This window comes from Leuciscus leuciscus, assembly GCF_965113295.1.
Source record: "Leuciscus leuciscus genome assembly, chromosome: 9".
NCBI lineage: Eukaryota > Metazoa > Chordata > Actinopteri > Cypriniformes > Leuciscidae > Leuciscus > Leuciscus leuciscus.
The window spans coordinates 31,587,280-31,613,060 of NC_138733.1; positions in this window are offsets into that span (position 1 = coordinate 31,587,280).

The window sequence follows — 25,781 nt, forward strand, 5'->3', positions numbered from 1 at the left end:
AAAAACAGGGAAAATAAGCATGCACAATTAAACTTAATAAACTAAAATAACTTCCCCTCCCTCTTGCAGCTCATCTCTTCTCTTCTCTGATGATGTGTTTACTGGCGTGAGGGCGGGGCAACCTGTCACTCACATGAGATCCACCAATAGCAAACCACAATCATCCGATCAATTCTCCATGGACAAAACCAAGTCCTACCCTACATTTGTTCTTGTTCTATTGTTCGAGAAGCCATTTCACTCAGATATATGTCACACTACGGATAAAAATGACTTCAATTTGATGCCAATCTGTAATATTGACTGAAAACAAATATGCTACCATATCATGCATTTCTTATCTATTTGATATGTACCCATTCCTACATCAAACCAAAACGAACAATGCTTGGACGCTTTACACATCAGTCAGATGTTCTGTTTCTGTTAGAGGCCTAATCGTGGCCATAAAAATCTGCGAAGTGACCAAGACTTTGCAAAAGTGTGACACTAGGATGTTATCTGTGTGAGAAAGCAAGGCAAAGGCTAATGATTTGCAGTATGGAGACCAGAGGTTGTTTCTCGTTGTTGACCGACTCTGCAAATCTTATAATGTTCTTATGATTCTCCTCACACGCACATTCTGCAATCTGCCACTATTTTAGATTTAAATTAGAGCAGTAATGACCTTATATTCCCTCTGGCAGAGAGACAGACTGAGAGAGCGGGAGAGGCAGTGCCTGATCGCATTGTCACATTTGCATTGATAACGGTCCAGCAGGTTTAATAAAGAATTTAGCTTTGTTAATTCATTGGCAGTGGCATGAACATGAAAAATGAAAGTGTGTCAGTGCATGCAAAAGTGATTTTTTTCTGAGCTGAATCGGGGTGTGTGCGCAATAACGTAAACAGTTTGCACAACATACCTCATTTTTGTCTTCTCTGATGATGATGAAAATGATGATGAAAATGAAATCATTCTAAATATCATGTCACAATCCACCTATGAGAGGGGCGGCTGATGGCATAGATAGAAGAAGGCCGTGAGAGAGAAATAAAATGTTTCCATTAGGCATGAAGTTGAGAACAAGCTGATCCCTTTTCCCACTCTCTTTCAATCTGTCTGCCTTTAGCACTGTTGCATTTCACACCCAGGTGTTTGAACATGGATTTCCAGCCTTGTGTTGGAAACTGGCCAGTTTAGCGTCCACGCTAGCACGTTCACAGGCACACATGCTCGGTCTGGCCAGCGGCCACGCGGTCTCACTGCTGCGTTTCTTAATACTTGCTGCCTTTAATATTCAGCCAGCCCTTTGATGGCTACGCTGAGGCTAAAACACTCTGATCTGAACTACCCACAGTCCAACCATTCATTATTACAGCAAACACAACACAACTGCGCCCACATCTATAGCCAAAGGCTGTCATGCTACTAGCTTTATTGTCGCTCACACTGCTAGCAGCTGCTCGAAAGAGCATTAGCCCTCGTGTAGCCTGGTGTCTGTAGCTTTTAAACGCTAGCCAGTGCTGTTAGCTAGGTATATCATGCTGGGAGGTAAAGTGTTTGGGTTGCTGAGTGACATATGTTTCAAGACAGAGCTGTCAAAGAATTTTAGCCTTGCTGTTTCTTCCCTTCAGTGTTTTAATTGATGGATCTGAGCTGTGTGATTTCATACTGGGGCCTTTTACAGTAAGCGAGCCAGAATTGAGCTCAATTAGCATTGTTAGTGCTTTTTAGTGGATCAGTTTTATAAGAAACCCCATAGGGATGTAAAATCACAAATGAGATGTCAATTTTTCCTTCTAGACAGGAATGAAGATATATGAAGAACAACATGAGATGTTTTGTTGGGGAGTGCATCTGCATAGAAAATAATATTAACTTTAAAAAGATTTATGATAAATGATTTATCTGTTCACATCATTATTTTTTTAAGTTCATGTATTTTCATAATCGTTAATCAGGATAAATTCCCCTCGCTCTTGCTGCTCATCCCTTCTCTTCTCTGATGATGTGTTTACTGGCGTGAGGGCGGGGCAACCTGTCACTCACATGAGATTCACCAATAGCAAACCACAACCATCCAATCAATTCCCCATGGACAAAATCAAGTCCCGCCCTGCATTTTGTTCTTGTTTGAGAAGCCGTTTCACTCGGATATGTCGAAATAGGGAAGTAAAGATGATTGCAACTTCTGTTTCATGCCGACTTTAGACATTTGGGTATTCACACTTCGGAATATGCTTTATAAAACCCAACTCAAACCTCTTTCTGTAATCATAAAATGAACAGTTAAACAAAAAAACAAAAAAAATCCATTCAATATGACTATAAACATTTTCATTGTGATAATTATTAAATATAAATATTAAAATAACAAATATATTGCAATAATACATTTGTACTGGGAAATGTAAGGAACTGAGAATTTTATAAAACATTTTTTAATTTACAGCTGTAAAATGATATATATACTTTGTGTGTGTGTGTGTGTGTGTGTGTGTGTGTGTGTGTGTGTGTGTGTGTGTGTGTGTGTGTGCGCGTGTGTGTGTCTTGCAGCCCTATCATCAAATGTAATTTGAGTGTCATGAATGTAATTCAAATGTAATGAGTGTAAAATGATCTAAGCAATGATATCCACATTCATTTCATAAATTATAATTTTACTGTATGTCTATAATCATCGCATTTGTTTCAGTTAACATTTCGTTTCATTTTAGGACACATCTCTGAGAACAAGTTGATACTTGAATGACACATAACATCTGTCTCCTGATATTCACATAATAAAAAATAAAAAAAGTTTCTTAAATTATGAAAGAGCAAATCTACAAAGATACAAGAGGACAAAACAGAATAGCATTAATGGACAGATATACTAACCAACAGAAAGACAGTTCAGGCACAAGTTGCTCAAAAATCTCTGTGCACGTTCCTCAAAAGGCGTCCTGCAGTGAGGAGCAGATGTCATTAGTGCCCCGAGAACTTTGGTAAGGGTCCTTAAATGGAGAGAGCCGCTGTACTGATGGCGGAGATGAGGTAGATGGTCATCAGTGATACAACCAGATATACATTCATCTTCATAACCGTGAGCGCTTCCATTAGTCTCTCTCGGCTTTCGTCATGACAGATATCCATTACCACTAACTACAGAGAATGAGAGAGGAGAGGGAGTGAATTAAAAGTGGTCTGGATGTGTGAAAAGATGGGCTTGGTAAGACCTACTTGTGTGTGAATGTGATTAGATGAACTCATAAGCTAGATTCTTAAAATTACGATTGTGTTTGTCTATGTAGAACTCGCACCACTATGCTGAGTGGTTGTCAGGGTGTTGCTATTTGGTTGTTAAGGTGTTCTTGGTGGTTTTAACATGTTGCTATGGGACTGCAAAGGACAGTGCTGTAAAATACCCGTAATCACTAGTTACTTTTTTATTGATTGCATGATATGTTATTCACACAATGGCAGTAAACTCTTCATAATTTATTGATTGTCCCTAATTCTTTTTATATGTTTTAAATTCCCCTTTATAAAAGTCTACTGCTTATATACGTTCACAGGGTCTTCCAGGTTTGTGGAATCACACACACAGACATTTGGAATCAGTAACGGACTACAATTTGTAAGTAATCTACTGGATAAGGATTTCGAAATGGTTTTAAAGTTGCAATACAGTTACTAATTATGAGTGGTTTTGATGTGTTGCTGAGTCATTGCTAAGGCGTTTTGAGTGGTTTCTTGCTATTCAGTTTCTAAGTATTTGCAGTGGTCATAATGTGTTGCTATGTGGTTTCTAATGCATTCTGAATGGTCTATGATATTGGTCTCTAGATGGATCAGTTTCCTCATTTAGACTATGGGAAATACTGGTACTGATTTTGTCTAATTGCTTCATGAAATAAAACTGTGTACTGACTATTTAAAACAAGATAAATATGCAACCCTGCATAATATAGTCATTGTTTTCATAGATTACATCATGAAAAGGTGTATTTGGTCTTACTTCACTGGCAGATTTATTGTCACTTGTTTTTAACTTTAGTACTTTTTGTTAAATACACTCGATTAAAGAGATAGTACGGTGGCTGAGAGAGCTCGACGCGCAGCAACTGAAGAAAACATATGCAAATAGAAAAAACACATGCGAATAGAAAAAAACTCCCGTAAATTAAGAAAACATCTTCATCAGTTTCACAACACACGTGTGCTCCAAATACTCACAACACAACCAAATACAGAAACATGCTGCAAATAGCACAGACCACAACAGAAATGTTTCCAGGGGAACCAAATAAGTGACGAACCCGGCTGGGACGTGCTTATTGCCCCTGAGCATCCCTGCCCTGCTCCCTTCGAAGGGCAGACGGTAGAGCTCTTGTAGTGGGCACTCTGGAGTGAGCAGGGCACTCGTGTGGCATTATTTAGCCGTTTGGAACGCACTTGATGAAGGGAGTAACGAAAGACAATGTAATTTCCTCATTATTTTCACCTGGGATGTTCCCATGACAACGCAGCACAGTGTCCATCAGCTGAATAGCTGTTCTTATGACAGAAATTTCTTATTAATGCTGTTAACATAACGGTTGCAAATATATATATATATATATATATATATATATATATATATATATATATATATATATATATATATATATATATAATTTTTTTTTTTTTACAAAAAAGCTTTTAAAATATGCGTTATATATCTGTGTGTGAGTGTCTCAACGTTAAAACTTTGGACCCTACATTACATTTCTTATGAAACTTTTCTTTATGAAAATTTAAACATAACATGAAAAAATGTGTACAGTGTAACTGATGTATAGATTAATATCTTTCCCTCATGTTCTTTTTTTATTTATTTTAGCTTTCAGCTCATTGTTCTTTTCTCATTTGTATTCTGATGACATTGAACATATTGTTAATACATTTTGTATATTGTATACAAGTTGAATGTCATAAAAATGTAATCTCTGAGTCTGTATGTTTTGCAACAACAAGAAATAAAATAAAATAAAATAAAATAAAATAAAATAAAATAAAATAAAATAAAATAAAATAAAATAAAATAAAATAAAATAAAATAAAATAAAAAAAAATAAAATAAAATAAAATAAAATAAAATAAAATAAAATAAAATAAAAAAAAAAAAAAAAAAAAATAAAAAAAATAAAATAAAATAAAATAAAAAAAAATAAAATAAAATAAAATAAAATAGACTTTTGAGCTGTAAGCACGTCCCAGCCGGGTTCGTCACTTATTTGGTTCCCCTGGAAACATTTCTGTTGTGGTCTGTGCTATTTTCGGTGTGTTTCTGTATTTGGTTGTGTTGTGAACTTTTGCAGCGCGTTTCTGTATTTGGTTGTGTTGTGAGTATTTGGAGGCACACGTGTTGTCAAACCGATGAAGATGTTTTCTAAAAAAAAAAAATCTATTTGCATGTGTTTTCTTCAGTTGTAGCGCGTTGAGCTCTCTCGGCCACCGTAAGATACTCTCTGAAAACAAGTCTTAATATCTTATGCAGTGTTGCTTTTTAGGTATCTTATGTATCTTGTATTCAATGATTTTAGTTTGTTTTTTAAACTGTAAAATTAGACCAAAGTACTTAAGAATAGGAGTAGCAGCATGCTTTAGAGTAAGCACTGATGGAGAGTAATCTCAGAAAAATGAACTGATTTCTTCAGGAGCAGAGGAGAGAGGACAGATATTTTTCCTCTTGGCTTGCATGACATAGCCTACTAGAAGACAGAGAAAGAGAGGATGTGTTTGAACAGCGTGTCTGTGGATTGCTGATACGGATTTCGTGTTTGATTGGCAGTTGTGTTGCTGGATTGACCCAACACCCTATCTCAGAGTCACTCAAAAGAGCATTGCGACAGTGTCTCAAATCCACTGTGTGTGTATGTGTGTGCGAGGGATAGAGACAGGGAAAAAATGAATGTATTTGCGTTCTCACAATAGCAAACGATAATTATCCACGGTGTGACAGACAATAACAGCTGCTTTATAGAGATGCTGTTCTGACTTTTTCTCTGCTTGACAGTCGAATTGTGACAATATCTCTCCTGCCACACTCTGGCAGTGAAATAATGTGATCATTCAGACAAACTCTCCTAATCAATCAAGCTTCCATGCTAGTGTTTGTCTGACACTGCAAATCTGGGTTACTGAGTTTGCTAAATGTACACTCTTAGAAGAAAAGGTATATGTAGAATCTTAAAGGGTTCCGTCAGGTGCTTCATATATATAGAACCTTTCAGGGTTTCCCATTATGGGATCATTTTATGGATTTAATTAATTAATTACAATTATAAAATAAAATAAAACAATTAATTCTGTATGAATTAAGCATCTCATAAACATTCTTTATTACTAGATTCAAATTCAAATAACCTGTTAAACATGAAAGTTTCATGCAATCATTTAAGACATTTCTCCTTATATTGAACTTTTTTTGTCATAAAGCCTTCTTTAAGGTGCCCCTATAATGCTTTTTGAATATTACCTTTCATGTTTACAGCTGTTTTTGAATGTAAAATGTCTGCAAAGATTTAAAGATCAAAGTGCACAACAAATAAAGTTATTGTTTCCAAAAATAAATCATTCACTCTGAACTGCCAAAATGAGTAGCGAGAGCAGAGTAGACCAATCACAACAGACTGGGCCACCTGACCAATCAGAGAAAGTAGACCAATCACAACAGACTGGGCCATCTGACCAATCAGAGCAGAGTAAACCAATCACAACAGACTGAGCCATCTGACCAATCAGAGCTGAGGAGACCAATCACAACAGACCGGGCCATCTGACCAATCAGAGAAGAGTAGACCAATCACAACAGACTGGGCCGTCTTACCAATCAGTACAGAGTAGACCAATCACAACAGACTGGGCCATCTGACCAATCAGAGAGGAGTAGACCAATCACAACAGACTGGGCTATCTGACCAATCAGAGAAGAGTAGACCAATCACAACAGAGTGGGCCGTCTGACCAATCAGAGCATAGTAGACCAATCACAACAGACTGGGCCGTCTGACCAATCAGAGCAGAGTAGATCAATCACAACAGAGTAGACCAATCACAACAGACTGGGCTATCTGACCAATCAGAGAAGAGTAGACCAATCACAACAGACTGGGCCATCTGACCAATCAGAGAGGAGTAGACCAATCAGAAAAGAGTAGACCAATCACAACAGACTGGGCCGTCTGACCAATCAGAGCATAGTAGACCAATCACAACAGACTGGGCCACCTCACCAATCAGAGCAGAGTAAACCATTTACAACAGACTGAGCCATCTGACCAATCAGAGCTGAGTAGACCAATCACAACAGACTGGGCCATCTGACCAATCAGAGAAGAGTAGACCAATCACAACAGACTGGGCCGTCTGACCAATCAGTACAGAGTAGACCAATCACAACAGACTGGGCCATCTGACCAATCAGAGAGGAGTAGATCAATCAGAACAGAGTAGACCAATCACAACAGACTGGGCTATCTGACCAATCAGAGCATAGTAGACCAATCACAACAGACTGGGCCGTCTGACCAATCAGAGAAGAGTAGACCAATCACAACAGACTGGACCGTCTGACCAATCAGAGAAGAGTAGACCAATCACAACAGACTGGGCCACCTCACCAATCAGAGCAGAGTAGACCAATCAAAACAGACCAGGCCATCTGACCAATCAGAGCAGAGAAGACCAATAACAACAGACTGGGCCACCTGACCAATCAGAACAAAGTAGACCAGTCATAACAGACTGGGCCATCTGACCATTCAGAGCAGAGAGACCAATTTTTCGAACAAACCATTTACAGACTCTTTGCGAAAAGTGTTTTTGGGACTTAAATACATGTAAACCTATTGTATGAGACATCCAAAACAAATGTTTTAAAATAGCATAATAGGGGCACTTTAGAATTGATTCAAGAACCATTGTGTTCTACATAGAACATTGAACATTTTATTCTAAAAGTGTAGTTACCTTTTTATTTAATGAATTTCAATGGTGGTTTGCTCATACTCTGGGTTCAGCGTTGTTTTAAACTCTTAACTTTAAATGTTAAAGGTCTTCATGTAACCCTTCCCACACAGTTTGCTCTGCACACATGAATGATGCCTAAATTTGTGCAGATTGGGTGATTTTCTTCTGGCATGAATGCATGAACTGATAAAATGTATTCTTTGAATGCAGTGCAAGTCGATTTGGCAAAAGCATCTGGCATAAATGTAAATGTACTGTAAAATGTAAGTTTTGCATGGACAAGCATCGCTCACATTTTCCTCAGAAAATCTAAAAGTCTGCTTTAATGTATGTATGAATGTTATATAGAGAGGATGTGAATTACACAACATGAAATAAAGGTTTATGGAAAGAGATTTAGTTGATGTAGCAAGACCACTTTGGTCTATGGTGAATAAAATTATGCTGGCAGAAAGACCAAACTGAGTGAAATGCATCCAAAATGGTGTTTGCAGGATTAACTTCAAGATGCTTTGTTTTCCCAGATAAAGGACAGACGTTGGCATTGTGACATCTTGAGAGACTTGCTATAGACTTGCCATGTTGAATCTTTTGTTTAGTAATAGGGCTGGCTGTGAAATTCGTAATGAATTATATTATAAGTACAGTCCCTCTGAAGCAATGAAAACGCAATGCAAGAGTGGATGTCTCTTTATCCTAACAGAAGCAAAGCAAAATAAAGCATTGTAAAAAATAAACCAAACATGACGAACGAATGACAAGGAAGAACAAAGAATGAACATAGCCTACAGTACACAAGAGATATACAAGCAAGAGTTGGTTATTAGTCGCCAGCAGCACACACTCAAAACCAATGTTACTCATGTAAAGAGCAGAAACAACGCAACCTTGGCGTCCGTTTTCCTCGACTTTTGCTTTCCCGCTTAGGTCTCTCCAACACTGGAAAGCTTCTCTAATATTAAAGCGGGTCCTAAAGCTCTTGCCTGATTATAACCTTTCTTTTTCCAGTGATATTCCTCTGACCTTTTTTCTTTTGTAATGTCTCTCAGCCATCTCTCTTTCTACAGTCATCAAATCTCCCTCTCGCTCACTTTCTCTCCTCCCCCAGCATGAGTGGACACGCCCCCTACTGCTGATTGGCTCACTCTTTCTCCTCCGCCATCTTGAGTGGACACGCCCCCTACTGCTGATTGGCTACAAGTGTTTAGGTGCTCAGTCCGATCAACTTTTAACGGCATTTTTCACAAATTGCTTACTGCACCTTTAACTGGATCCACCTTTAAATTGTTGTTCCACTTTTTACTTTTCAACCTCTCTCCCTAAGTCTCATCTTCAGACGTCACGCCCATGGATCGTTGGCTGAACGTCTGATGCATACAGCACACAAAATTGGAAACACTTCAGGAGTTTCGAAGTCGTCATCTGATTGGATGAATTCTACAGGATTTCTGGGAGACTTGTACTGTATGTCTTGTTCTTTAACGTATCACCTGGAAACAAAGCTGTCTAGGTGCCAAACCCTCTCATGGAAGAAGAAAGCCGTCGTGTTTACAGCTGTGACAATGAGCGCTTATCAGAATCTGCTAAACGCTGGATTTTCAAAAGTATGTGAAGTATGTATAGTTCACAGCATAAACTCTTCCAAGAGTTTTACACGCTGGTCTGTCATTGTAGGGACATTGACTTTACATTTTCACACCCCTAAACATGTCGCTGAACAAAACGAACTGTGATTGGTTGCTTTACATGTCAGTCAGACGGCCTCTGGGTGGTCCTTGGTCAATGAAAGCTGTGATGGAGTCCATCAGTCTGAAGGTCTGGTTACGCAAGACTAACTCTTCTCCTCCTCATGTCCTTATTTTGCCAAGTAAGACATGTTCCTGGGTCAGCATATTTTGTTGATACTGGAACAATGTTCCTGTCTGAAAATGTAATCCTATATCCGTCCTTTGGATGAGACGTTAAACCGAGGTTCTGACTCTCTGTGGTCATTGAAAATCCCATGGTCCTTCTCATAAAAGAGTAGGGGTGTAATCCCATTGTCCTGGCCAAATTCCCTCCATTGGCCCTTATCAATCATGGCCTCCTAATAATCCCCATCAACTGAATTGGCTCTGTCTCTCTCTCTCCTCTCATAGCTGGTGTGTGGTGAGCGCACTGGCGCCGTTGTACTGTGGCTGCCATCGCATCATCCAAGTGTATGTTGCACACTGGTGGTGGTTGAGGAGAGAACCCTGAGGAGAGAACAACAATACACAGTAAAAGCACTATATAAATTCATCATTCAATCATTCGTATCCCTACCCCTAAACCTAACCCCACACATAATTTCTCCCTAAAATCAGAGGGAAATAATAGGTGCTTGTAATGCTTGGAAATGCTTGGAAATAATTGATGTGCTTCTGACGTAGAAGCACCTAACCCTGGTTGTAAGCCTAAAATTGACATTAACTGTTAACTTGTCCCTCAAACTGATTGGTTGATTCGTAGTAATGCTTTGTAAAAATAATTTTCTGGTTAATCGCAGTCATCTTAATTTTAATTCTTAAAATTCCGCTGACTTTGTCATATGATCACTCAAATTAATTTAATGTTGACTTTTATTTAGCTATATAATAATATAAATATTTTGTTTACATAATTTAATAATAATGATGATTATTTGTATTATTATTATTTTACAATTTGATTAAAATATGCCAGTCAAATTCAAGCTATGGGAAATTTTTTAGTGACTCTTTCTTTAGGTTACATGATAATGCCAGTAGATGACAACAAGTAAGTGTCTTTATGAGCGAACCACTGAATCATTCTCACAAATTTATTCCTTCAAAAATGCTAATTAATTTATGGACATAACAGATGAATGTCTTTATGAGTGAATCATTGTAGCATTTACACAAATCGAATCACTGGTTCATTGATCACTGAAACATTACTAGTAGTTTTTAGTTGTTTTGATTAGCTATTAAATACATTTCTATTAAATAAATAGCAATTTAGCTGCATAGTTTGCGCCCTGATGTTTTTATTTGTTTAATTTTTTATCAATATTTGTTGTAATTCACAATGTTAGAAAGTTCCCTTTATAAGATGAACTATTAACATATTTAAGCAAATGGATTTTTAACCCTATAAATTAGAATTAGAATCATAAATCTGTATTGATACCCAGCTCAAACTTTTCCATTGTCTTTCCAAGCTAAAAGAGTCTCTGTCACTGATGCTGAGGTTTGATGGATGTTAGAAGGGCCATTTGAAGCAATTATTTGTGATCCCTTTTTTTCATTGGGAATAATCTAACAAGGCTTCCCTTTTAAGTACCAACGTAAGTGTCATTTGAGGTTTGTAGCTGTCTGTCTGTTGCTATCTGCTATTACATTTTGCACAACGAAGCATATGTCATAGTAATGTATCAAGTGATTCTTGTAGAATTTCAACCAGCCAGGTTTCACCACCTTCATGACCTCATTGTCTTGTGTAGGACCACGGACGGCTGGACACGACTGAATGCGTGACAGGCAGTTGGACTGAAAAACTGATGGGCAAAGTTACTATGGACAAGATGTTCTTGGCTACTTTATAGTAGCTGTCCATCACAAGCTCACTGGAGCATCATGAGTTTGCTCTCTGAAGACTTCACCTGTGCTCTTCCTTTAGACACTCTGGATATCAGCACAGTATTTCACAGACACAAACAGGTGTTTTTCCAACACATAGACCACTTAATCACAGGGTTATTAGAGTTGACAAAAACTTAAAGCATAAAAACAAAATTAAATGAACATTAACTGAAATAAAATATATATATTTATATTTTTTTACTTTAGTCATTGCTGAGGCCTGGAAGAGTTAGGTTTGTGTTGTCGACATTTAGAAAATACAGCGTTTTCTGCGCTGCAAATCCACTTTGCATGCACTTCAAAAGGATGAGGATGTTATCATGCCGGAATTGATATGGAAAAACCAACTCCATCATTACTGTTCGTATCAATGTGTGCTGAGGAAGATTCAGAGCTGAAATTCAGTTAAAGTAATGGGTATTTTGTTTCCGGCAAACACTGTAAGCGGTCGACCAATCACAACAGACTGGGTCATCTGACCAATGAGAAAAGAGTAGACCAATCACAACAGACTGAGACATCTAACCAATCAGAGCAGAGTAGATCAATCACATTGGGTAATCTGACCTATCAAAACAAAGTAGACCAATCACAACAGACTGGGACATCTAACCAATCAGAGCAGAATAGACCAATCACACTGGGTCGTCTGATCTATCAAAACAGAATTGACCAAATCACAACAGACTGGGCCATCTGACCAATCAGAGCAGAGTAGGCTCTCGGCAAGGCAGGGGTTTGAGACCAAATCTGGTCAAAGTCAAATTGTCTGAGTGCGCGGATTCGAGCGTGCTCGAACCTGCACTCACTTGTCTACGTGCCTTGTTGCATGTGCGGGGCATGGTGTTTGGATCCCGGCACGTCGGTCTAGTTTGGTTCCTGTTCTGTGTCGGGATTCAGACATCCATGCTCTGCGTGTTTGTTTTCTGTTTTGAGCGCATGGGATGAGTTTTCACTCGTTCTCGTGCGCTCTGTCTTGTCACATGAGTGTGCGGTTTCGAGTTCGCTCAAGCCGTACGCTCTTTCGTCTACGTGTGTTGTTGTGTCCTGTGTAGCACGCGGTTCGTGTTTACATCGGCCATGTAAACATTTCATTTCAACATTACATTTCATTTTCCCCACCTGTCCTCCCTCGTTACCTGCTTTGTTTGCTCTCCCTATTTATTCTCCCTGTGTTTGCAGTCCTGTGCAGGTTCGTTGTCATTTGCACATGGCATGTTACATGGCATTGTTACATGGAATGTTACCCTTGTGTGTGCTCCGTCACGTCAAGTCAAGTCTTCCCCCTCGGGGTAGTTTTTGTTTGCTTTTGTTTTATTTTTTATACTTAATAAAAACCCATGTTCCTACAATTGAGTCCTCACTTCATCTCCTCAACCCCCACACCTGACATTGGATGCATGTAAACCTATTGTAGGAGACCTCCAAAACAAAATTAGGAACCTTTAAAATAGCATGATATGGGCACTTTAACTTGATGTACTAAAATAACTAAAACTGAAATAAAAATATATAATGACAAAAATCATCTGGTTGTCATCACAGCATTTTCAATGACACAAACTGGTATTTTTCAAACACATAGACGACTTAATCACACGGTTATAGTTGACAAACAGTAAAACCATGTTTGTTACTTTAAATAAAATAAACGTTACTAAAATGTGCTAATATACTGCACTAAAATAACTGAAATAAACTTAATAAAAACTACATAGACATTAAAAAACCTATAATTAAAAATGACAAAAACACAAGAAATGTACTAATAATGAATATAACTGAATATAAAAAAAATATAAAAAAAATCATATAAAAACTATAATAGTATATCATTTATACTAAAATAACACTGCTTAATGGGCATTCGGAGCAAGTATTGCATTGTCTTCTCAAAGGAGCCAATGCGATGGATGATCCGGCTTGACTTCGTATGATCCGTGACTAAGCGGTGTTAGCTTTGGGAAATGTAGTCTTTCTTTAAGTGCGGACAGTAAATAGTATTAGCTTTAGCTTGAGTGGCTAAATCACCCATTAAAAAGTTGCGAAATGAGTAATGGACTAGCATACTCGGTTTAACACTAGCGAAGAGCTAACGCGAACGGTCGCCCCTGTGACGGATCGTCCCATTAAAGCAGAGCACGAAAGAGTAATGGGCCCTGTGCCTCAAGCCAGCACCAGGTTTAGCTCCACTGGCTAAACTGGCTATTACAGCTTCCCACGGGAAAGCGTGTGTACAGAAAAGAGTCTCTTTGCACACATATATACGTATATACGTGTGCGCCAGACCATCTCTGTGAGAAATGGATGTATCCTTCTCCGTTTCGCCTCCCTTGCTGACCGCACAGCTGTGTAATGATGCCCAGTTGTGTGGTTAAAGCGGCTGCTCAAATCATGGTTTTTCTAAAGATAAAAGCTTGTCGTGAGTCATAGCAGTTATAGCGTCTGTCTCAGATAGGGCTGGAGGTGAGTTTTAGCCTGACTGCTTTTGATAATTTACCAGCACGGAAAGGAAAACGCAAGTGGCATTTTGGCAGATACGGGATGTTTGGACGGGTAGGCGGATAATTTGACTGTAGGGTTTAATTGCTTGATTGAAGTCTTTAATTAGATAGGAAATTGCATCATCTGGTTGTTGAGCAAGAGAGAGAGAGAGAGATGCTCAATCCTACACATATTTTGTCTTGTGTACAATACACATCCCCCGCAGACTGCAGAAACGCACGGATGCAACACCCCGCGGTGAGTTAACAAGTTCACTTCCCGAGACTTGAGAGGGGTCAGCTCGACAAATCGTCTGGAAATCTGAAATTATTGGTGTGTATTCAGACTTTTCTAAAGACATGTGGTAAGGAAAGGCATGTGAACAATGAATGTGTTTAGGTTTTAATTGAATTAACTTAAAAACTTTAATTGATTGCTTGCTATATGCTTAAATTCATCAGATTAATTGCATATATGAATATTTGCTAAGAGAAGCCCAAAAATGAAGATGATGAAAATATGTACACTACAGTTTAGGGTTTTGGGGTCAGTAAGATTATATATATATATATATTTTTTTTTTTTAAGGACGGATTGATCAAAAGTGAAAGTAAAGACATTTATAATGTTACAAAATATTCTATTTAAAAAATCTATATTCATCAACGAATCCTGAAAAAAAAAAAATCATAGTTTTCATACAAATATTAAAGGGGACTATTATGCCCTTTCACAAAGTCTTGATTTTGTTTTTGGGGTGTATGCTAGCATATGCTTTCATGCTTGATTGTTAAAAAAACACACATTATTGTTCACATATTTCACATTATTACAGCTCCTCTCTCCCCAGTCTGGCTCGAATGTGCCGAACACGTCCGGTTTCGATGAAGCCCTTCCTTCTGAAATATGAAATGTGCTGTGATTGGTTAGATGACCCAGTGTGTTGTGATTGGCACAGCTTATGCTGGGTACACACCAAAAGATAATCGGGCTGATTTTGGGCCGATTTCTCCCCTTCCGACAATCCTAGCTATGTCCCGATTATCTTGATGGTTTAACAGATTATTTTATCAGATTTTCCCTTGGTGTGAGGTGTGTTAAGAGTGTCCGAACCTGCTCGGAAGAACGTCGGAGCCGCTCCGATCGCGAATCGTAAATATTAAACATGTTTAATATTTACGATCAGAAATCCTGATGTGTGGGGGGAACTCCGAGGACAAACACGCGCACGCTCTGGAGATTATCACGTGAAACGAAACAATATCCAATCAGAAAGCGAGATGATGGAAGACACGGTCATTCTCTCACACACACACACACACTTGCAGGAAGCTTAATGTTAAGATTTAGTATTCATAAGTGTACATTTCGAGGAAACATGCCTTTGTTTTTCATTTTAAGAGCAGAAATTTTACAATACCTAAACACAATATTGGGTTTGAAAAATAAGAAAGCTGCAAAGTGCGTTTCAATCTGTAAACATTTTCAATTTTTTTTTAACTTTTAAGTTTGTCACTGTTTATGTATATGTCTTTTTATGTTTGTTTATCGGCTTTACTCTTTGTACCCCCCTGACTGTAATTGTATAATTCTTAAAATCAATAAAAAAAAATAAAAAAAAATAAAAAAAGCTGAGTGTTAAGGGTTCAGTGAGGTTCTATAGACTAGAGGGATTAAATAACTTTTTCTAAAGAGACAATAAATCCAATAAAGAATAAATAAAGACAATAAAGAATGAATATATTTCTGTATAAAAGGTTATATATAATGGTAGGTACAATGGTTTTTTCACGTGAATTTTCTGTGAAAATCATTCCAAACACTATCGCAATTTCTTCCTGCATATCGTCCGTCATGCTTATTCTGAAGTCTCACAATATTTTGCGAGATTTCCTGTGTTCATAGTCGAGACTCTGGTTGAAAATCTGTTTGTGTGTGGTGTGCTGTCTTTGTCACATCATGGCAGACCACACACTATAGGAGCAAAACGCTTAAATCTAGGATTTTTTGTCCTCATGTTTGTGGTCTGTCACATTTTGAAAATCTTATAAGATGTAAAAAATCTTTTGGTGTGTACCCAGCATTAGTGCGTTTGGGAAATGTCCTGCCCCTTCATAACCGCAAACTCTACTCGGATGTAAATATTAAGGATGGCGTCAATTTCAAAGCAATTCAAGCCTGATTCAGACTTAAAGGAAAATTAGCCATAGTTCACTTCAAAATTAAAATTCTGTCATCATTTACTGACCCTCAAGTTGTTTCAAACCTGTATGAGTTTCTTTCTTCTGCTGAACACAAAGAAAGATATTTTGAAGAATGCCGTTAACCAAAGAGATGACGGCATCCATTGACTTCCATAGTATTTTTTTCTACAAAATATCTTCCTTTGTGTTCAGCAGAAGAAAGAAATGCATACTGGTTTGGAACAACTTGCGGGTGAGTAAATGATGACAGAATTTTCATTTTGAAGTGAACTATTCCTTTAAGAACGTTAACAAACAAGAGGATCATCCAGAACGGATGTCATGCACAGGCTTTGTAAGCACAGATTTCACAGGATGTTTATTTTATGCGAAGTTATAGACTGTAATCATGATATTTTGTTGGAAAACTATGGTAATTTTGTAATCGATCATAAAACTATGGCTAATTTTCCTAAAGGGCGGTTGAACAGTCTTACAAAAGCGAGAGCTTACAAAAGTTTTAGAAAAATCTTACCGACCCCAAACTACTTCTTCTTCTTCTTTTAACCAAGCATTAAAACCAACAACTTTGTGTTCAGCCACTTCAGATTGCTCAGATGTTATTGGAAAATCTTTTTTATGCAGTTTATGTAACCTACACATGGTGTTGCTGCTGAATTGTGGATACAGCCATTATAGCATAACTGGAGCTGGTGAACGAGACAATTTGCAGTCAATGTTCCACAGGCGAGGTCGAAACAGGCACATTTCATTTTTACTACAGATTTGACCAATATAAATGCAATCGAACACCTTCGAAAGACCTTTCAGAACGTGTCAGTGGAGAAATCAAATGATGGATCTCATGTCAGTGGAAGGTCACATCGTCTTCACAATGTAGCCTGAAAGACTATAACGTTTTTTTGGGGGTTTTTTTTGTTCAAAGTTCAACAAAGTTAAAATGTGCACGATTTGTAGTATTTTATAGTATATCACTTCATGGACTTGGAAGTGTCAACTTTCTCAAATGTTTCTCGTAAAAGTCCTTAGAAAGAATAAAAGTTGTCTTTGATTGAACACATTTCTGAGTGCATAGACATAAATCTGCCAGAGACATGAAAGAATCTGATAATCAAAAACAAAACCATTCTCTCTTCATTTTAACTCATTGCTAACTAGGAGAAACAACAATCTCATTGGTGATTTTTCTTTCCTATGGGTGAATAGCAAGATATCATTTCTCATTTTTACCTCATTATCATCACTGTTATCCCAATGTCTGTGCAAGTGTACTATTGATTTATTGCTTTCCTACATAAGCTTCGAGTCATCCCTCATATGCTAATATAATAATACTAATGCATATGCTGCCTTCAGGTCACGTCGCAACAATTACATTTACGAGATGAGTGCAGACGAACGCCACCGCAATGTCGTATTTGCCAAGATTTTCTTAAAGCTCCGACTTGCAGTTGAGGCCGTGTCGATTTGAAGAATCCTGCTGGAAGCAAATCTGTATTGATCATAATTAAGTTGACTGTGCAATTTAGCATGCATCTTGTGTAGGATACTTTTAATGCAGAAAAGCAATAAATCTTACCAGCAAATACTTCTCAGCCAGTTTATGGCAGCTCGAGAATGATAAAATACACCAATAAATATCAATTACACACCTTGTACGCTTCCTTTCCAGTTTTATTTTGTTAGTGCTAAAAAACGTACTGTGTTTGCCACCAAGTACATTATACAAGTGAGGGAGGAATACGAAATTGCCTAATCCGTCAATTTTATTATGACCAAAATCACTTGAACGCCCATCACATCATAATAACGACTTCCGCACTTGTAAGTATGAGCGTCCCAGGAGGATTTGAAGGCAGCATTAGGCCACTTTGCTAGGACTGATGAAGAGATTCTGTACTCGAAGTGAAGTTATTCCCACATAAACACTGAAGTGCACTATAGCCTCATTAATCAGCCTCATTAATTTAGAGAGTTCAAGTTGCAACAGGAAAATCGAAATATTCTTAAGAAATGTTCCTCAGCTACTTCTTTTGTTGTGTGAGAAGACTATGCAACTAGAGAGAGAAGGTTGTTGCGTGTGTGTGGCTGCAGGTTCTCGTGTCCATAATCAGTCTTTGAGTGCACAAAACTGTGTGATATTGATTATACACGGTGAGAGCATTTTCAATTAGCGCGCTCAGAAAGAGGCTAATCAAATTTAACCATGCGCTAATCACCCTGACTTGAGCGAGTCTGCAAAATGAAATTCCGAAGACCTGCACATGATTACACGTTCTGCTTTCTACGTCCCTCTCTCTCACTGTCTCTCTCCATTTCATTTAATGTAAATGAGCATGATAAACATGTTTCCTGAGAGAAATGACAGCAGACTGTTGATTTAGGACGGGAAGGAAATTTTCTTTGATAAAAAATTTAGAAGTACAAACTACTCCACATTCAATATTAACCACATATTTTTCAGAAGTCTTGTGATGTTTTCTCACCTTAATATGCAGTCTCTGTGCATATGTTATAGATTTGCATCTTTGAAAAGAGTTTTGTGGCCTGATTAAGTATGTTTATTCTTTTAATCCATCTCATTACAGTATCCATTGGAAAGTTTTGTCTTTGAACGCAAAGATCCAGTTTATCATGCACCAAATCAACAACAAACTAACTGTTTTGGTTGTATTTTGTTGATATCTATCCATTTTAAAAACGGCTTTGCAAACAAATGATTCTTATGAATCAATTCCAATGGTCAAAATGGATTAGTGACTGAATCGATTGAAGTGATTCTTGACATACTGGTTTTATCTGTTAATGTTATGTTGTATTTGAGTCTTGCGAGAGTTAAATTAGTGCAGATTTTAACTGGTTGTTCATATAATGTAGCTGAACAGATTAAATAGTCATAAAAAGTCAGTTAAAAAGCATTAACAAAGCAGTTTTTGTTTAGTACATTTATTATAAGTATGCACAATGGAAGAATCGTTAATATATAATTATTAAGGAAGTGTAGCAATGAAGTTAATTGTAAGAAAATTGATACACAATTAGATCCAAAGGTTATAAACAAACGATACAGCGTGTCACACACAAACCATATCCGAGAATTAAACTGAACGTAAGGAGGAACTTAAATATGCAATGATAACAAACTAAATGACGAACAGGTGTACTGATTGCATGAGTATCCATGGTAACTAAAGACGGCGGGAAACTAGAACAAAGGAAACAAGGAACTGAAGAGAAACAAACTAAAAGTCCATGAAAATGAAACTAAACACAGAAAAAACGTGACAACGACAAAGATGTATTTAAAGCGGAAACGGTTTACCTTTGCGTTTTTTCCCGTACAGAAGACAACGTCATCAAAACGATCTCCATTCACACGGATCCGCAAAAACTTTAAAGGAGTCATGACCTGTAATTTTCACTTTTCCACGAGAATCAATGTATGTTATGATTGCCTAACGATTATACACTGGCCGGGAAGCCGATATTTAAAAGTGAAGCGTTTGTTTACCCCTGGGTTCGTAAACCAGCCCACGTGCACGCGCACTCAAATACGAGATTTTAATTTCTGCCCCGACTTGACGTCAAGACGGGGCAGGATATACCATATATGGACACCGCAGACCTATGCTGCAGGAAGCCCGCCCTGCCCCTCATATTCAGTCGCGAAAGATGCAGAAACGTAGTGCACACGTGAGTTGCTCTGTTGTTGACTGCCAGAATCAACATGTAACTTAAATGTGTTTTCTCTCCCAAGAACGGACCAAGCTGTCAGGGACCAGTGGATTAAATTCATTTTTAATGACGCGGTTCCTACAACCCTTCCCACTGGCTTAACGTTAGGTGTCTGTGCTAATCATTTTACGCCGGAATCGTTCACAAATTTGAATGTCTAAAAAACCACAACGTGAAACAAGGCAAAAAACACCACATGATAGCAAACGTTGATCTCAATAAACACTGTAAGCTGATAAAAAAAAGTAGACTACATCTCCGTTAATGTAATCTACATTAAATAAAAGGTATAATGTATGTCTCAGTCAAAATGATTGTCTTTACCATTCAGAGACATCTTGATGTAGACGTCCTTCCATCGACTCTACATCTTCCCTTTCCAGCTCAGGTTCAGAGTTCAGAGCCAGGCCAGTAGTTGGCGATGTCACTTTGTAAAGAAGCAATACGTGCCTATAGACTGAACACGTAATGATAATGGTCTCATGTTCAAAAATGTGTACTTTGAAACCCGTTTTCAAAAGTTTGCGTTTTCAGGCCCCCCAAACGCCTAAATGACAAGCCAAAACGCGTACAAAGCCCCCTAAATCTCTTGCTTGTTATATTTTCTTTTGAGAAAAAATCCCTAGTACTCTTATGTGTCTCCTAGAGTTTCAGAACAGACCTCAAGGATGTCTCAAACTTTCTGGAATTGTGCAGTGTTTCATAAAGCTCAGTTTTGCTCTCATCTCCTTTAAGGATGTCATTGGTCTCCCTCTTTTCTCTCCTAGTTTTTGAGGACGGCCTGCTCTAGATAGATTTATAGCTGTGCCACACTTAATTATTGATTTAACTGTCCTCCATGGGATATTCAATGACTTGGATATCTTCCTGTAACCATCATCCCCCCTGCCATGTGTTTTTCATTTACTTTTGAGTTGCCAGGATTTTTCCTTTCTCCTTCATAGCGTAAGACAGAAGTTGGACCTGCAGATAGAGCTGTATTTATTCTACAAATGACAGAAAACCTGTCAATACAAGTGATTTAACTATTTAGATGATTTCTTAAAACAACTTGTGTATATATATTCTTACATTTTTAATGAATCAGCTGTGTCTATTAAACCTTTTGACGAGTACGATCACACTGGAACATTTATATCTGTGTTCATATCTGCGTCATTCATTCAATGGATTAGTTTAAAAACACTAATTCATCCAGTAACAAGTGAAGTCTTTATGAGTGAGTAATTAAATCATTCATTCAAACAGATAAAAAAATATATTCAAAAATAATTAAATATTTTAAATAGACTGTTTAATTTAGTAGTCTATTCAGAATCGTGAATCGTTTAAACAAAAACATTGTGATTCAATTTATCAAGAATCGTGCAGCTCTACTTTATTATTTTAATTATATATGTAATTGCTAAATATTTAATAATATGAAATATAATGATAATATAAATTATACTCATTAGTTTTACCAAAATATCCAAAAATCACAGCAGTTTGAGAAACGCAGCTTATTAAAGCAAGAGAAAAAAAAATCTAAAATCCTTTAGTCTTACATATCCCTATTTGACATGATTTTATGTTTTGTCACTACAAACTAAGTAGAATGGCCTAATTACTCTTTTAGGGGTGTACACAATCTTCATGTTAGATTGTGTAAATGAAGTGCTAACTAAGTCTTAAGCTACAGAGGCTTGGCCACTGACTTCTCTGTTTAATCTAAGGCTGGGTGTACGTCACATGAGTGAAGAAATAAGATTTGACATGTTGAAGCAGCTTCTACAGCTTAAGCCTGGAACACACCAAGCCGACGGTCGGCCGTCGGGCAGTTTCCGTGCGTCGGCCGACTAAATCTTCTCAGTGTGTTCCGCACCGTCGGCTGAAATTGGTCCTCGTCGGCTTTGTAACGGCCGATTCGACATGTTGAATCGGCGTCGGGCCGTCGGTGAAAGAGGGAACTCTGATTGGCTGTTCAGCTTAGTGACCGAGTCAGTGCACGAGAATAATAGCAAAATAGCGAGCAAAGTCAAAACGGTACAGATAGAAGGCTGTTCTAATGATATGTCATCTTATCTGAGTGTTCCTTGGTGAATATTTCAATATTAACACGAGAGGAGTGGAATAAAGACAGTGTTTAGCAGGATTGATATTCAAAACGGTAAGCACGCACTGCTTTGTTTACGGTTTGTGTAACTGCAGCCGGCAGCGCCGGTTTCCCTTTTTGAATGACGAATATAGACGAATATATCTGCAGAAATAGACAGCTGTCTCATTTACACGCAGGCGCAGAACGCGCATTCTAGCTGACAGTCGGCTGTAGTTCTCTCGGTGTGTTCAAGTGCAGCTTTTTACCCCGACGCGAGGCGACAACACAGTCGGCTTTCATCAGCGCTAGTTCGTCTGCGTCGGCTTGGTGTGTTCCAGGCTTTAAAGGATAACCAAACCCTAAACAACTTTTTTTTTGTTAATAATCTGTAAGACTGGGGCTTTATTAGTGCTGTTCATTGATTCGAGTAAATTTTGTGACATATAAATATTGTGACATATCTTTATAAACATTTAAGTCTATAAACATTATAAACATTTAAGTCTTTGCTATTAAATTATCTAATTCAAAATGAGAAAAAATGAGCGCGCGCGCTATTGAAACGTGGGTCTCAGGTGCACGCCCCCCCGCTCAGCCCCGCCCTCGGTTCGTCCCCTCTATCTCTGCTGGGCTCTGCCCACTTTTCCAGCATTTTTTAAAATATTGCCAGTGGGTGGAGTCAGGCTCTGACCAGGGGTTGAGTTACCCTTTAAGTTGATTCAGCACCACGGACAGCGCCACAGTAAAGCCTCATGACATCACAGACACAAACATGAACACTGAGTGACCATTAATATCCTTCACTTTTGATTTATTTTGATTCGTTACTTCATTCCAAACCCATTCGCTGTTTGTTTTTTTTAAAACTATTATTCCTTGAAAATGAACAGTATTTTTCTACTTTTTCCCCATAGATTCAAATTGCAACCTGCAACATAATTGTTTTAATCTGAATATGATTATAAAGTAGATTTAGGAGGGAAAAGTATCGCTTAATGAGTTAAATATCCTTTTGTGTTCCACAGAAAAGAGCATTTCTTTAACAATGGTCATCCTTTTTAACTGCTAGTCGGTGTGGGGTGTTCACAACTCTCTCTCTCTCTCTCTCTCTCTCTCTCTCTCTCTCTCTCTCTCTCTCTCTCTCTCTCTCTCTCTCTCTCTCTCTCTCTCTCTCTCTCTCTCTCTCTCTCTCTCTCTCTCTCTCTCTCTCTCTCTCTCTCTCTCTTATTGTGTGGTTATCTTTTACTCTTTTTCATGGCACCTTTGAAATTTAGCACATTAAATATAAATGGGTGTCGTGAGGCTTTGAAAAGACTAGTCTTTTTGAGTATATTTTTATGAAAAAGAATAGTGTTGTTTTTCTACAAGAAACTCACACGGATGTTAATAATCAAATCCAGTGGCAGAGTGGATGGAATGGACAGGTTGTTTTGAGTCATGGTTCAAGTAACAGTGCAGGAGTGGCTATTCTTCTTGGAGCTGAGTTTAAGGAACAAAATGTGAGCGTTTTTGATGTTCTACCAGGTAGAATGCAGAGAGTAGATGTTGCGTTACATGGGCTCGATTTTTCACTTTTCAATGTATATGCCCGCAAAACTGGGACTGAACGTATACTTTTCTTTGGGAAACTTCATACAGCATTAAGCAGTGTCCCACAGGGGAAAATTATTGTTTTGGCTGGAGATTTTAACTGCACTTTAGATCACACAGTGGACAGAAATCATGAAGAACCTCATAGGCCATCAGCAGAAGTTTTTAGAAAATTGATAATTTATCATGATCTTGTGGATGTTTGGAGAGAAGCTTTTCCTGATGTAAAACAATATACGTGGACAAAAGTAAATTCAAATAGGGTTTCTGCAGCAAGACTTGACAGAATTTATGTTCAAAGAAGTTTTTGTGAAAAGTTTCTTGATAGTTCTATTATTCCTACTCCTTTCTCAGACCATCATTATGTGTCTGTCAATATCACTTCTGCACAGAGCACTTTTAAATGCCCATACTGGCGCTTTAGCAATAAGCTTTTGCAGGATCACCACTTTGTGCACTCTTTTACACTTTTCTGGGAGATGTGGAGAGAGAGTAAGTCTCAGTATAAATCCCTGAGTCAGTGGTGGGATATTAGTAAAGTTCAAGTTAAGATGTTTTGCCAGAAGTATACTGCACATAACAAGAATACTCTTGGAAGCGAAATGAGAAATCTTGAACAGGACATTTTGCAGCTGAACATTGAACAATATGATGGAAGTACTGTTGAAGTGTTGGAAACTAGGAAAATTATTCTCCACAATCTCCTGGAAGAGAAAGCAAAAGAGACTCTGGTTCGGGCAAGGTTTACATCCTTTAATTGCATGGATGCCCAAACATCTTTTTTTTTTCAGTTTGGAGAAGAAAGTTGTTGATAAAAAAAACTTTAAGTCGTCTGAAACTTCCTGTAGGAGGTGAAACAACTGATGAACATGAAATAATTGCTCAAGCACTGCTTTTTTATGAAAACCTTTACAAAGCAGAGCCATGTGATGGAGAAATAACAGAAACACTTCTCCAGGATCTACCTCATCTGATGGACAGTGATAAGGCCAAGCTTGATCAGACTTTGCACTTAAGTGAATTGACTGTTGCTATTACAGACATGTCTGCTGGAAAGGCTCCGGGATTGGACGGCTTAACGGCAGAATTTTATAAACAGTTTTGGTCAGTGATTGGAGAAGACTTGTTCTCAGTTTTCTCAGAGTGCTTTGAAAGAGGCACCTTACCGCTGAGTCTACGAAGAGCACTTATCACTTTGCTACCCAAGAAGGGTGATCTTGCGGATATAAGAAATTGGCGACCAGTGTCTCTGCTTGGAGTGGATTATAAGATTCTGTCAAAAGCATTAACTAATAGATTAAAACTCCATATATCGACAATAATTCACCCAGATCAGTCATTTTGTATTCCAAAACGCACAATATTTGATAATTTGTTTCTGCTTCGTGATTTGATCTCATTCGCCAGAGACAATAATGTTAATGTGGGTTTTTTATCTTTAGATCAGGAGAAAGCTTTTGATCGTGTGGATCATGAGTTTCTTTTTAAATGTTTTGAAGCTTTCGGTTTTGGTTCTGTTTTTAGTTCTTATGTTAAATTATTGTATACTGATGTTTATAGTTTCTTAAAAATAAGTGGTTCACTTACAAGACCTTTTTCAGTTGGCAGAGGCATACGGCAGGGATGCAGTATGTCAGGTATTTTATATGCCATAGCCATTGAACCGTTGCTAACTGTTCTGAGGCGTCAACTTTGTGGAGTTTCAACGGCGGGCGTTTTTACATCAGAGATGGTATCCGTTAAACTCAGTGCTTATGCTGACGATGCCACTGTCATAATAAGATCCAATGAAGATGTGCGTGAGCTGGAAGTGGCTCTTGACATGTATCAAAAAGCCTCCTCAGCTCGAGTCAACTGGGAAAAAAGTGCGTCGTTGTTATTAGGCCAATGGGAGGAAGAAGGTAGGCCTGTTCCTAACCTTCCTCAGCGCTGGCCCTGGAGTTCAGAGGGGTTTAAAGTGCTGGAGGTCTTTCTTGGGACAGAGCAATACATGCAGAAAAACTGGGAAGGCGTTTATGAAAAGGTGGCTGGTCGTTTACAGAAATGGAGATGGATTCTTCCTCAATTGTCATACAGAGGAAGGGTTCTTG